Source organism: Nestor notabilis, unplaced genomic scaffold (assembly GCF_000696875.1).
Source record: "Nestor notabilis isolate BGI_N333 unplaced genomic scaffold, ASM69687v1 scaffold2348, whole genome shotgun sequence".
NCBI classification, from domain to species: domain Eukaryota; kingdom Metazoa; phylum Chordata; class Aves; order Psittaciformes; family Psittacidae; genus Nestor; species Nestor notabilis.
In genome coordinates this window covers 46,291-61,761 of record NW_009941309.1, presented here as the reverse complement: position 1 = coordinate 61,761, position 15,471 = coordinate 46,291, and the positions used below count along the sequence as shown (strand labels likewise).

The 15,471-nt window shown below is 38.9% G+C and overlaps 1 protein-coding gene across 1 annotated transcript in view; it reads left to right on the top strand.

Annotated features, from left to right (window-relative positions):
• LOC104401296 (SH3 and multiple ankyrin repeat domains protein 3-like) overlaps nucleotides 1-15,471 on the top strand; it is a gene marked incomplete at its 3' end in the record, with an annotated part of 87,234 nt that overhangs the window by 55,425 nt on the left and 16,338 nt on the right. The window lies entirely within an intron of this gene.

The window sequence follows — 15,471 nt, the reverse complement described above, 5'->3', positions numbered from 1 at the left end:
ACAATCCCTACAATACAGTGTAGTTTTCATACTCCAGCAGACCTAAAGGAGCAAATTTAACTGAAAATCCATGAAGGGAAATACAGTTGAACTAGAGCTACCAGTATAGTGCTTTATGTCAAGAAGGACTGCAGAAATACATGATCTTAATGGATTTTTTTGTCACCTGGAGTGAGGCAAATTTGATGTTTTAATTCCTTATTTTACAGTTTCTAATTTTCCAGTTGTGACATGGATGTTTTCTGTCATAATTTGTCATCTGTAATTTCATGAAAGCAGGTCTGGGGTTGCCAACAGAGATTTTGGGTTCAACCAGTTGTTGAAATAAATAGTCGATTAAATTTATATTTTCCCTTGGAAACGTCTTGTCTGAAAAACGAACAGCAGTTTCCATTGAGTTGAAAACTGTTTTGCTGTTAATAATCTGTGGGGGAAAAACTAAATCCAAAGAGTGTAAGGAGAGAGTTAAAGCTATTAAATTCTGCTAATGAACATTAATGCATGGAGCTTACAATCGCCTGAGTATGTGTCAATGATAATAAATTCAGACACATGGAAATAGTTCATTATGTGAGATTTATGTAGATTTCATGGAAAATTTGTCCAGGGTAATTTGTATACATTTGGAAAAATTATGCCTGTTTCTGCTGTTCTCATTAGCTTGCAAGTAATGGTGTCTAACTCCTTCACAGCTAAACTGGCCTTTCTGTTTCCACGTTTCTTAATGTTTCCTGTTGTATATTCCTAAAGATAATAAAATGATTGTCATAAATCGTGGTCGAAGATAATCCCCACTGAAAATGAAGATTGTGACAGCAGAAACTTCTTTCCTCACTGGAAATATTTTGTGCATAACTTTATTTTTATGCCTATGGGATGTGCAAAGTCTCATAGATAAGAATGAATATAACTATAGTCAGTGCTACAGTAAACGCAGGCTTTAATAGGTAAAAATCATCCTTTCTCAGGTGTGTGCTGAAGAATCCACCTTTATTGATAGGGAGTGAGAATCTGTTTTAATCCAAATGAAGACAGTTCCTTCTCAAAGCACAGGCACAGGTCAGTGCTTTTCCCAGGGAAAAAGGCTGGATTTCAGACTAAGTGGCACCAAAGACAGGGGTTGTGATGATTTGTGTGGCTCTCACAGGATTCTCCAGGCTGGTGTCGGGAGTTGTGAATGATCCTCATTCTTAACTGCCTTCCCTTGATTTGCATTTCCTTCTGAGCTGCTTTACCACTGGTAGATTATTTCCATTTTCCTGGTGAATAATGCATGAGGGTATATAAGTGGATGTTCCTTGGCTGAGTGGGCTGCAGATGAAAAGTGTCAGCTCCTTTGCAGCATTAATGTGCATTTTTTTCCTCAGGTTAAAGCTGTAGAGAACCTAAATCTGCTTTTTTTGGATAACTCCTACAAATGCCAAAATATTGGCGATGTTTGCTTTTTCTTTTCTGTTCCATTTGAATACCTGTTATTATAAGGAAAAAGTCAGTTGCCAATTTTCCCATACAAGCTTATTTTCCTTGGGACTCCCCTTCAAGATTTCCATGTTACATTGTTGTACCTGCTACTGAAGCTTCCTGAAAGCTATCAGGAAAGGGGTTTTTTGGTTGGTTCTACCATCACTAAAGTTAGTTTGTTTTACCGGCTCTGAACACTGATTCCTTCTTGCAGCTCCTTCTTGCAGCTCCTTCTTGCGCAAGTATATCCCAGAGGGATAATTGGAGTATCCTCTGCTGCACAAGCAACCTTGAGGCACAGATCCATGCAATTCTTGTGTATAATCTGTGCAATGTTTCATGTAGTAGATTTAAACGCATTGAATGCAGTAATAATTGAAGCAATGTTTAAACCCACCTATCATCCACATAGCAGGAAAACCTCATTAATTTACTAAGGGGCATTTGGGTATCTCATTGGGTATACACTCATTTCATTCCCTGAGGTAGGCAGATCTTTTCTCCTTTTTCAGCTTATTAAAAATATCCTTTTATCTAAAAATATCCTTTTATCTAGTATTCCTTAATACTACAAAATCAAAGCACACCCATTGCTCTTGTTTGCTTGTGGTTAGGGAACTTGTAATTCTGGGACATCTATTCAAGGTAATAATTTGGTCTCTAAAACATCAAAACTCTGAAACTTCTGTCATAGACCATTTGAACCCAAATCTTTAATTGAGATGGTGAAATGTGAAAACTTCCATGGATGTATCTGACATGTCAAATACTTTGGAAAATGGTGTTTTGATATGAGAGTCCTGTGGGAGTGTGGTTAGAAAGAGCTTTCTAAAATAGGGAATCGTGCTACTGAACAAAACTGCCTTATAACATCCAGCATGGCCAAACTTCCCAGCTGTAACAATATCCCTTGAATATATAAACACTCAGACCTGAACTGTAGATAATTATAGTGTAAAATAATGCTTTTAAACTAAACTTAGGCTGACATTTCCTGACATAAAAGGTTGAAAGTGTGAGGAATTGTAGGGGTTGTATAGGAAACAGGGCACCGAGCTGTGCAAATGATACAGTAATAATTTAATAGCTATGAAAACAGAATTCCATAAGTATTCACAACCAGTTCTATGGGCGTTTCTTGGACTTTTTATAGTATTTGATGTAGAGGTGCTGAAAATTGCTGAGAAAATATTTGGCAGAAATGCACCTTCATAGATGGGCTCATTTCAGGTGGTACAACAGGAATTCTCAAAATATAACCAAAGAATAATTAGAGAGGAAGAAGAGAAAAACTCTTTTGAGGAGATGGAGTTTAAGTTTGAAATAATTGCAAAACCTGCTGCTATACAAATGTTTTCCAGAAGGATAAATGATGGTTTTTGTGATGGTGATTCTGCTACTGAGTCAGGGAGGGGGGTGTTAATGTCTTGTTCATCACTACACAGAGTGGTCCCTGACTCTCTGATGTGTCACTCCAAGCACTGCACTTAAAGCAGTCGTCTTCAGTGTTCCAGTTGTATTGCTAAGATATTCCAGTCTTCCAAACCCTGTGTCACCATCCTCTGCCATCTCCAATCACATTTAACATTCCTCATTACATTCCATTACCTCATTTTCCTTTCCTCATTTCATGTGCAATGTGGCAAGGACAGCAGAGTAGTAGAAACTAAGAGAAACTGGAGTTTGCTTCCTCATGTCCTCTAAATCCTTTCTTTTGTCCGTGTTTCCATTTCCAAATCACTCCATCAGAAGACCTTCGCTTCCATAAACTTCTGCTTTCAAATTTTCCTCTTAAAATCAAATTCTGACACCTAACTTCTTTTTGATGTTGCCTTCGTTCCTTGCCCTTCTCAAAGGATCCTGCTTGCCATATCCAAGTAGAAGTCCCTGGGATCCGTTCCTGTCAGGTAAGGGTTAAACTGTGGTAATTTTTCTGTTTGGGGGCAATAGTAGAAAGGTCTGATGTTGGTGCTCTGATTCCTGGTGAAGGAAAATTAACAAAACCCAGAGGTATTTTAGTAGCATAGCTTTCCCTTAAGGAAAGCTTTCATGGACCCATATTCTGTTGCCTTGAGGTTAAGTTGTTAGTAGATAAAGAGGGTCATTATTAAAGATTCTGGGCTCTGAATAACTCTGAACTCCACATTTGGGCCTCAGAACATTGAATGAACTAGAAAAAGTTTTTAGTGTAAGATGCTCGTCGTTGTGACTGATAGAATAATCTTTTCTTAATGTGTTTTATGCTATGTCTATATATGAAATCACATATCTAAAGCAGTGATTGAGTGTTGTATTATCGCAGTCAGTACGGCAAACAGAGTGATCTTGACATGTTTGAGAGTAACATGTTCTTATTTTAAGAGTGGTGTTACTGTAGAGAGTAGTGGATATTTATATTATCAAGGAAGAACAACACAGTTCTGCACCTCATCTCACACGTCCCTTACGGATGACATTTCAGCAAGGATTCTGTATCCAGGTATCCTCCTCTACATGGTCCTACCTTTCTTTTTTCCTGGGAAAGCCAGTAACTGTGCAACAGAAATAGGACAGAAAATTTCTGCGTTAAAAAGGAATGTTTCATGGTATGGACCAAACCAGCAATTAAAAACTGCAAGCTGTCAGAACAATAGATTTAAAAAGAGACTAATATATATATATATAGATTCATTTTTTTAAGCTACATAATTACAGATTAAGATATACCTTGCAATAAGTGGGGTAGTCCCCCACGGATAGTTGTCAGCGTACCTGTCATCCATCCGCTATAAAGTGTCATCCGTTTAATTTTGATGCACTGTGGTTTTTGTTTTAAAACACACTGATTTTAGTATTTTTCATATGCAATAAATAAGGTAGTCATTATGTGCAAATATTTCTATGAATACAGATAGTGGGGTTTTTAACAGGTTCTTTATAAAGAATGGTTCTTGCTTAATGCCTACTGATATGTTACGTTGTGTTACTGGTGGTTTAACGTGGTTTACGATTCAGTTGCGAACAGGAAGATTCTGAATTTCATTGAACAACATAGGCTGCTTTTTTTTTTTTAAGTGTTAAAAAAATGGCTTAATTTTTATTCAAAGCCAGGAGAATTTGGGCCTAGAGATCCTTTTGGGCATCCTAACTTTGGAATTTAGTTGACATAATGGCCTTGGTGCTGGCCTGAGATTTGCAAGGTGTCTGCGGGAGCCATGCAGCATTCCAGGGACTTTGCAAAGTAGGAAAATGGTGGTAGAATATATATGGCATAAGAGTTCTTGGAGGATGCCTCCTGCAAGCCCACTTGTCTGTGGATATGTGCGTGTGCATCTGGGTCTATGCCTGTCCATTTCTTATGGTTCAGTGAGTGACAGAATCAATTTTAGAGTAATTAAGTTCCCAAAACTTGAAATGAAATGCTTCAAATGCTTTAATAAAGGAGCAAGAAATGTTGGATTTTTCAGAGTCAGTATTCTCAGAAGTAAAAAGGAAATGTTAACCACACTGCAGTGTTACTTTAGGTGTACTTGCTTGCTCTTTTCTGTCACTTTAACTGTGCTTCATCTCTTTGTGGATCTGAGTTTCAGAACTGAGTGTGACTGAGAATTTGATGCTGGATCAAAGGAAGTATTTTCAGAACTGAAATACATGTTGGAGCAGTAAAAGCCGCATTCCCAATTCACTAAAACACAAATAACCTTCTTTTAAAATCATAGGGATGAATTAACCAGTACTTCTTCCATGATGACTAAGACGTAATTTATTCAGATGGCTTGAAATGCTTGCACAGGATGTTTTGAAGGAATAAATTATATGGGATAGCCTTTGTATTATTGTAGAATTTGCCTCTATTCTATATGGAGAACGTTTGAAGATAAGTCAGTTAAACTCCTGGTGAGAGACATTCAGTTATAATACATTTCATTACTCTCAGTTATCACTTACGTCTCAAAGGAAAACAAAATACTCCGTGTGTACTTACACATTACTATGAGAAATCGTCGGGATGTAGATTCTGTTAGATTGGCATTTTTGAAGACCAACAGTGCCTGGTAACTGCAATATTGATTGGGTCGACAGCTTTGAAGTTTGCCTATGCAGTGTTGACTCACTTGGAGCTGTTTACAAATTTCCAATAACACTTCTTTGATTTTGGAGAAGAGTTCAAGATGAGTGAAGTCAACACTTACAGGAACATTTTTCAGTTTGGTGAACCTCTGAAATACCACACAGGGGCTACTCTGCTCCTTGTCCTACGTAGGAATTTGTTACCTGTGCCTGGACACATGACAGGGAATCTCCAACCTCCTACCATTGTTTGCTCATAGTTCCCCTTACTACTCTCTTCTCCATCTTTTCAAGTGCATTTTATGTTAGTTCAGTCAAAGTGATGCTTTGCTGTGGTAGGAATGTTTTAAGCCTTTCCCTTGAGCCCTAGCTAAAATACAGGAAGTTTTCGATGCACTTCCATTAGGTTTTGTTCTGTTCCTTTCTGTATAAAGTTATAATGTAGTTGCTTTTACAAAATTCTTTACAAAAATTTATTCAAACTATGGTATAACTGGGATTACAGGTTGTCAGAATTGAATTGTGCTGCATTTTCTACCATGGTTACAGCCTTTGTAATGAAATGTATGGATGTACCATGCTCTGTTTTTATTAGAAGTTGGAAATTATCTTGAGGACTGCTCAGTTCTGCTTAGTTTTCTGACATTTTCTGTTCTTGTCAGAATCTGCCATAAATTGCTTCACAAGCAATTAAAGTCTCATGGGTTCCTAATTCTGCTCCATCTTTACCTGACAAGATGTTCATAAACACACAGCATGGGCATCACCTGAGATGCACCGAGAGCTGATCTAATTCTTAAAACTATGCGTGCAACTGAAGAGGGATTTGTATGAAGTATTGAAAACCAAAATGCCCAAATGGGTTACAAAACCAATAAGCAAAACTGCTAGTCCTGCTTTATAGATTCAGAGAATGATTTGGGTTGGAAGGGACCCTAAAGCTCATCTGGTTCCAACCCCTTGCCACAGGCAGAGACACCTTCCGCTAGAGCAGGTTGCTCAAAGCCCCATCCAACCTGGCCTCATTTATATCTGCTAATTTATATCTCTTTAGCAGCTTTGAGCTAGTCCAGGCTTAACTTAACTGATGGTTTAGCAGTTCCCCAAGCCCAGCAAGGTCTCCTACCAGTCCTCCCTGCTAAAGAGGCACAGCAAGAGCAAAAGCATGACTGACATGTTCCCATCTCCCAGGCAGCTGTGCCTGACGGAATAAGAAGCCCCATTGGGGAGCTCTGGTTTAATTAGTGCAGCTTTGAGTCAGCCCCCAAACAAAGAGGCACAAAACTTGCCTTAAGTCTATTTTGTCCAATTCTTTTCAGTGCTCATATGACAGAAATCTTAATAAATTAAGGGAGAAAGATGAGCCTTTCAGAAGCTAATGAAGGCATGGTTTCATAACTAAGCTTTTGAGCTACTTGGACCGCTAAGGCTGGATAGTCACAAATCCTATTCCATTACTGAAAGCAAGTGACACATGTTTACCAGTAACAGCTTCAAAGCTCTTAGCTGCCTTCTGTGTTTTCAGAGCCTTCTCCCAGTATATAAGGGAGGTTGCACCAGGGCATGTCTTTTGATATCAAATGACATTATGAAGTGCACCCATCACATTGCATCATCACTGAAATAAACACTGGTCAGGTCCTGTCTTTTCCTTGCATTAAAGCTTAATGGCAAAAAATTGGAACTGTGCAATGAGAACAAATGGATTCCTACTAGCCTTCTTTCTGTATTTGGTTTTAAAAGCCAGAGTAGAGAGAGATGGGAATGTTTCATCTTTGCTGAAATTAGCAATCCTAATGAATAGTTATGAAGATTCAAAGCTTCACCCTTTGTAACCTCCTCGATTGGTTTATTTCTCAAAATATAGCTGGAGAAATTGGGTTTGCTGATGAGCTGGTGTTGTACAACAGCTTGCTGGATCTTATTTTTCCATCTTGCTTTCTTCTTGCAGCATTTTGTGTGAATATTTGCATCTTACTCAGCCTTCCAGATCCCAAGTAATTTCTAGTTTCCCCTGGGAGAGGTTTGCATGTTCCAGTGCCCTTCATTGTTCAAAATCCAAACCGGTAGCATTTTGATGTCAGGAAAAGACATGACAGGATTGCCAAATTAAAAAGAAAGAAATAAATGTTGGGATTCTTCTTTCATAATAGACCTTTTATGCTTGAATGGAGAAAACATTGAGGTCAGCACCCAAGCTCTCACATGGTTGCAGTAAGTCACAGTGTACTATGACATCTGCTTCTATGGCTTTTTCGGGACTTTATTTTGGTGGTCTGCTACTACACTGTGTACTTCTCTCTTGCCATTGGCTTCTGTGTAATGCCTGTAGGGAATTCCAGCAGTGACTTGCACAGTTAAATCACAGCAGTAAATTATTTAGTTACTTTAATGTGATTTAATTATTAAAAAACCCTTTTAAGAAAAAGCCAGCTCCACAGAGACTTTTGGTAAAGAACTGAGAACCCTCCTTTGAGAACTGGTGGCTCTGGTCAGCAGCCCTGAATTTTGGATTACCTGGAATTTTTCAGCTATGACAGGTACAGGAGCATCCTCTCAAGCTGCTTATAGGTTCTGGTGTCTTTCTTACTTATCACTCAGCAAATTCCATTGGAATTACTGCATGTTCTGATCATTAAGACATTACCTCTCCTTTCTTTTGCTCTCTTTTAGATAATTGTTTAATAATATATATGACTAATAACTCGACTCTATTACTACAAACAATATTTTATTAACAAAACCAGGCTTTTTATATAAAATACAAAATGCTCTTGCTGCTTACGTGCACACATATATATAGGGAGAAAAGCCTATGCCTGGCATTTTATTTTCCACATATATAGCTATAAACCTCTGCAAAGCCCAGTGTAAATTGTGATGTTAGCTTTAGATTACAAACAGCTTCATTTAGGAAACCACACAGAAAAAGGTATTGCCTAAGGATGGAAAAATATTTCCCTGAGGAAACTAAGTGGTTGCTATGGGACAGAAAATTACCTAATGGTGGCTTTTCACAGATCCATGCTACTGGACAGAATGAGAATATTCAAACCACAGTGGGTGAAAATGTTGAATTTGCTAGGATATATCTGTAAAGGATTTCTCTTAGTGTAGATGTAGATACTTTGAAGGAAAAGAAAGCAGCAGGTATTTTTCCATAGGGTACAGTTGAACTGTGTTTTCCTTCCAGTCCTCCTAGAATACTACGCAAATGAAACATATTTGTTTAGTCAAACTAGCTTTTAAATACCTGTGAAGTGCAGCCCTTTTGAATGTTAAATCATGATTTCTTAAGGTGTTTCCTCATAATGATTTTTTATTTTTGGTGCAATAATGTAATTCTGTAAATTTAATAACAATCCTCTTAAATGGTATTTTTAAATGAAGGCAATGCTGAAATACTGGTGTTTGAAATGTTCCCACACCAGTTCTAGAAGACCCCTCAGCATCATCCTATAACTAACCAGACAGAACTAGAGACTGATGTGCAGTCGGGCTGTCTGGGGGGTGTTTGGCTGTGAAACACATTGTAATCTATTGCAAACCTACTGATCTGAAATGGGTTGTATGCCTGTGCCCCACTGAAATGTGTCTTTCAGAACCGAACTAAATGGACCTAGAAAATACACTTAGTGGTAAATCTGTCATCCCTTGGCAGCAGTGCGTTTGCGGTCACTTTTTACTCTGTGGAGCAATGACATCCTGCCATACCCGGACATCGTGTAGAGACTTCTCTAGTGGATCTGTGTGGAGTATTTTGAGTAAAGGATGTCTTGCTATGTCCAGTGTAATGCTCATTTTGACAGACCCTCTTCAAAAACCACACATGGACCATATTCCCTGTTGCTCTTTGGTCTGGGAATACGCTGCAGAAATGCTCAAGTCCAACAGTGCTTGCTGGATTTTGCTGCACTCTGGTGCTTGTGTTACTTACATGAATTACTTAGCACTCGTCATCTTCTTAAAAACTGATTTAGGGTCCTTCCCACCTTGTTATGAACAGTAATTTTTAATGCCTCTAGATTAGTAATGAATAAGCTCCTTCCTAACGCTTGAGGTACATTACTCTGTTCTTGAATGAAACAAAAATTAAAGTTGTTTTATAATACCTGTTTTCATTCCTTTCATAACTCTATTTCCCTGACAAGCTCAAGGACCTCAGAGGTCTGGGTTCTCCAGAGAAATTTCTGCTGTCATCATGTTGAAATTCCCACTGGCTGTGCCTGGCTTGCATGAATGCATACAAAATCTGCTGCTGTAGATCATCCTGCTTTTAGCATCAATAGCTAAGAATCTTGCAATCTGATTAGCATTCCTGTATCCTCCCAAATACCCTAAGTGTTTCTAGCACGTAGTATTAAGCTAGGTAAGTCTTACTTGTGCTGTTTAAAAACTTTTTCTGCATGTGCTGTAATTTGAGGCGTTACTAAAATCCACAGACCATTGAGAGAGACCATTTGCCATCAAGAGCTGTCATGATTTCTGTCCTTGGCATGTGCCTCTACCTCCGTTTGCTCAGAAATATCCATCTATGGTTATTGCCATTACTATTAAATTCTGCTTTGTTTCAATTTCATACCTCCTTTTCCATATTTTTCATACTGTTTAAAACTGCTCCCTAAATTTTGTCTCATTGCTGTTCTTAGATTCCTGTTTAACAACTTCAGCCATCTTTCCAAGTCTCCTTACTCCAGTTTATCCATTGCAGGCGTTTCAGGAGCCGCGACGTTGTTTTCCTGAGCTACCCATCCTTACCTGACCTCTCTGTGCTGTTCTGTGCTTATGGGGTCTACTCATCACTGATAACCCACTCTCTAGACCTTGAGATTTCTTCTCTCCTCTTTTTCCTTTGTATTTGCATGTCTCTTCTTTGCAGTGTTCCCTGTTAAGCGAAGACTTGTTTCTTACCTGGCGTTAAGAGCTGTGTGTTGGGGGGTTTGTTCTGTCACTGACTCTATGAATCACTGCACTGGGTAGGTATTGAAAATGTAGAATATTGATAGATGTGAACTAGTGATGTTGTAAAAGCCAAGAAAATGATCATCAGCCATAGAACTTTAGCCAGGAGATAGCTGCTTCCCCCCACTCCCTTTTCCTGTAAAAGTGACTGACAGAATAGGTAAAAAAGATCAATTAATTTACTGCTGAAGCTTTTCCCAGCCATAACAGTGCACAGCAACAATAGCCCTGACAGTTCTGCCCTTTAAAGAACACAAATGAAGGTTAAAATCAGTCAGTAAGGCTTAATTAGTGAGATTCTAAAGCAAAATCCACATTGAGACAGAGTAAGGTGATGATAAAGAGAGAGAACCTGTATTTTATTTATGATGTTGTTTACCACTAGCAGTACATCATTCAGAAAAGGCTGCCCATTCCTGTCAGTTAATGGCCAGATAGTCTCAAATAATCTCTTCTAAAAAACCCAACAAACTTTTAAATGCTAAGCTGCTTGGGCATGTAAGCTGAAAAGGGCACTAAGGCAAAGAAACCCTGCTCATTCTTTTAGATAATGGACCAGTGGAGCACTAGTTAAAAATGATTTTTCTAGCTAATATTGTGAATTCATCTATTGAAATATTGATGATGTTTGAATAATGAAATGGAAGGCTTCCTGGGTTGTTCCGTTCCTGTTGGAGTTGGACTCTGGAGACTGTGATTCACAGCGATTCCTGTCTGTGACTCTGAAATGTTTCACTTTTGTTCCACAGATGATCCACTCCTTTAACGGATCAAAGCAGCACACTGGGTTTCTTAATTTATTTTGCAAAGTCTAGGTTACACTAGAAGACAAAGCAATAGTAGAGGTGCAGGGATAAACCATGCTGCTTTAGATTGCAATGTGGCTTGTGGTCATGACAAGCTGTGGGAGCTGCCCACCTTGCAGCTTACCTGACTGCTGGAAACCAGGGCTGTGCCCTGTTTTGTCTCCCCAGTTGTGGGCTTAGAAAAGTCTATAACTATGACTGTTTAAAGGAATTATCTGGGAAGGGAAGAAATACCTTTGAATACCTTCTATGCTTTTATACTGTTCTATTCTGGTTATCCGACACAGGTCCATTTGTATTGCCCTGTATCCATCCTCTATCATGCAGCATTCAAATGTTCATTTCTTGACTGAAGTTGAGGTCCCATCAGAGTCTGTGGCAAAAGATACACCACCTTCACTGGGACTAGGATTTAAACAGCTTTGTCTTTATTCATGACTTGACAATCTGTAGAATAAGAGGTGCATCTCTTCCAGTGTCACAACTCTGTGGATGGTGTAGGAGCTTGCTCAGAGCATTTACTTTTTGTAGGCTTTCCTGCATAAATGTAAATCGTTGATTAGTCACTCCTGCATCTTAATTATTTCCTGTATTGCTGTGTGGTTTGATAAACCTTTATGTTAAACTGGTGTCTGGCGTTCAGAAACTGAGTAAGACTTGAGAAGAGGCTGTGGGAATTGCACCTTACTCCTTCGTGCAATGAGCAGCATCCAAATGTACACTGCTTCCTTGTTTATGTGCAACACAACATGCACTTTCCTGAGTCACTGAGTACTGTGCTTCCTAAGCAGTAATCCATTTTCATTTTCCTCATTGAAAATCTCTTTCAGATTATATCTCCCAGCTTCACTGGGAATCACTGGAATTTCACTGCATTTTCTTCTATCTTCCAGTCCTTCCACTTCCATTTAGACTTTACTTCTTGTCCTCAGATGTGTCCTGTGAGTCCCATTTATTTCTTCTCCTTCTTTTCTGCTGATACTTCCTTTGATGTTCCTTGCAGCTTCCCAACAGAAAGGAAAGCATGGTCCTAGCCAGGGGGACTTAGGGTGAGTCATTTCTACATTTCTTGCCAAATTCTCAGCCAGGAAAAATATATTAAGACTTTATGGAGAATTTACTCTTGCAGTTATTCTATAACAGTTTTCCCCATATATTCATGAATTCTGTTGATTCTTGTTATGTTTCCCTACCCTTCCACTCGTCCTCAGCCAGCCCAGGGAATGCTCTCAAGGGTCTCCTGACCTCCATTGGGAACATGACACAAGGGGTGTGAATAATCTTGGACTGTGTTTCTGTCCCCCATTGACACAGAGGTGTCCTGGGGGACTGTGCTCACCTGTTTGTTGTCTAGAAGCAGAGGTTCCTCAGGAGCCAAAGCTGCCGGGTGCTGTTTGCAGGATTGCTGCACCACAAGTTCCTGGTGAAACTGGGTCTGGTCTCCCCTGGTGGAGCCAAAGGCTGGATCCTCCCTTCAGTTTAGGTCTATTACAGATGTTAGTAAATGAAAAAATATTGCAAGTAATTTAAATTTGCTTCTCAACTGAAGCTTCCTGATGCATTATCTGGAATACATATTTTATGTTACCCTGCTTTATATGTACTGTTTCCTTTTGATACATAGTGTATTCTTCATGCCCTTTTTTTGCTTATAAAGATGTACTGTTTATTACTTAAAATTCTCATACCTGAAACTGTGCCCTGGAATATATGAGTACAGTCATCCTAACTTAGTTTAGATGTTTCTGTAGATGATGGTTGGCTAGATCCTAGGTGATGAGTGCCAAACGATCCTTCCTGTAATGGAAGTGCTGGTGGACACACATTGTAGTTACACATGTGTACTGCTAATACTAACAGGATTCCTCTCCTAAGCACACAGTCTGCAATGATTCTGAAACATCAAGATCTGCATCTGAAATGCCATGACTTAGTAGAGAACAACATTTGCAATTTGCTTATTCATACGATTACTCTCCTTCCTGTGATCCCATTATTTGTTAGGATTGTGAGTTGCTGCTTTTTCTGCCTTTATGTGCATCACTTCTTGTCTGGAAAAAAACAGAGTTATTTTGAAACTTGAACACGGAAGTCAAATTTCATTGTAGTACTCATGATGTCCGGGGGTGTGACTGCCAAATAATATCCAGAACAGTTCTATTTTCATAGTAATGCTTTGGATGTCAGCCACGCGTTTTCCTCTGAATTAATGAATATCATGGAGCTCTACCACTGCTGCCAGAAACATAGGGATAAATGGTAATGTTTCTGAAATAGTATGTATGTAAGATTAGGTTTTGATAACAGGTTTCAAGCTTGCACCTTCTTTATTCTTTCACTTGGTCTTACTTACCTCCTCTGACTTACTGGCTTTGAGCAATCTGCTCTAGTGAAAGGTGTCCCTGCCCATGGCAGGGGGTTGGAACTAAATGAGCTTTAAGGTCCTTTCCAACCCAAACCAGTCCGTGATTCTGGGATATACACAAGAGAGTTCTTTTTTATAGTCTTCTTATAGAGACTCTGAACTCAGCTGTGAGTGCACCATCTCATAACTTCATCTGCTGGCAACATCAAGAAACAGGCTATGCTGAGGTGAAAAAAGTCTTCCCTCAACATACACAAACATTGCAAAATGTGAGTGATAATGTCTTGAATCAGAGGTAGGCATAGTATGGTAATATTACTTTAATTATTGATCCATCTCAGAAGCTCTTCAGTGAGCAAGCTTTCCTTTCTCAATGGGATTAACCACTGAGAACATTACAAATGCTGCAAACACCTACATATTTGTACAAAGATAACCCCCTGTTACAGCGGATTCATCCTTTTTTTATCCTTTCTTACTTATACCAGCATGATTCATTAACAGTTATTTTTGAGATGAATAAATGTAGGCTACTAATACAATTTAAAATACTGTTATTTTAAGGAATAAGTCAGCAGTGTTTTAGTTTCTTTTAAACACCAAATAAACCCAACTAAGGTTAGTGAGACAATTATCAGCTGAAATTATTGGGATTTATCTTTTAAAGATCCTGTTTAACCACACGACTTCAGATAGAGCTTGCATTGTGTGTCTACTACCTGTAGCAAAAAAAAAGGACAATTGGAAATTTGCAGTGAGAGACTCTCTACTCGGGGAACCAAAATGTGCAGCATCTCCAAAATGTAAGTAGTACATCCTTGGTGCTCACAGTGCTTAGATCCGCTTTGGAACTGAGATGTTGAGAATAAGAGCAAATGAGGAATTCTTAAAGATCACTTGTACTACATACGAGGGGAAAATCAGTGTGCAGAGTTTAATGTGAGGTGCTACACCGATGGTTCTCACTAACTCCACATTTGAGAAGCTACGCCTACAATCACATACATGCTTTTTGCTTTCTAGATTGTTATGCCAGTCTCAGGGATATGGAGGTCTTATGGCTTATCCTACACTCATGACCCCCAATAGCATTCTCTCCTTCAATTCTCCTCTTACTACTTGAGGATTCACGGGCTTCAAGGAGGCTGCCAGAGTCAACAGTTTAGTTCTCTGGGCACTTAGTTTATGGTTTTGTTGGCAATACCTCTGCAAAATAAAACTGGGCTCCTTTTGCTGCTCTGCTGTAAGTATGAAAGTGGCAATGCAAGTTATTGTCATTAAATACATCATAAAGTCATGTGCACCTTTGGGAATTGGACCAGGAGAGTGAAAAGCTTTTCCAGTACTTCCTTTGCTGACTGTTCAAGCCCAGGTATATCTCCTCAGTAAGATACTGTATTCTTCGTGAAGATTTTACCCTCAAAGTGCAATAAGGTATTAAAAAGATATAATAATGTCATATTAACTGAGTGATTGTTCCCTCCTCCACAATTACACTTCAGTGTATGAAGACTGGGTGATTTTTTTCCACTACTGTTAGGCATTTGTGTGTTGTGACCTCCTATAAATCTTCCTCTTCTAGATGAGCTACCTCATATACTGTTTTCTCCCCTCCCCATTCTTTCTCTATCCATTTGTCTTTGTTGTTAATTTGATGTAACTTTGCCATGATGTAGAATCTTCTAGACATTATCTCTCACTCTTAAATGCCATTTATTTCTTCTTGGTGCTGCGTGGCAGGAAGATTGTCCTTAGAGAAGTGGTGATGGAAGCAGTGAAAGGCAACTGTAGCCATGAGGAGAAGGGAAAATGAGTTTGAAAAATGGT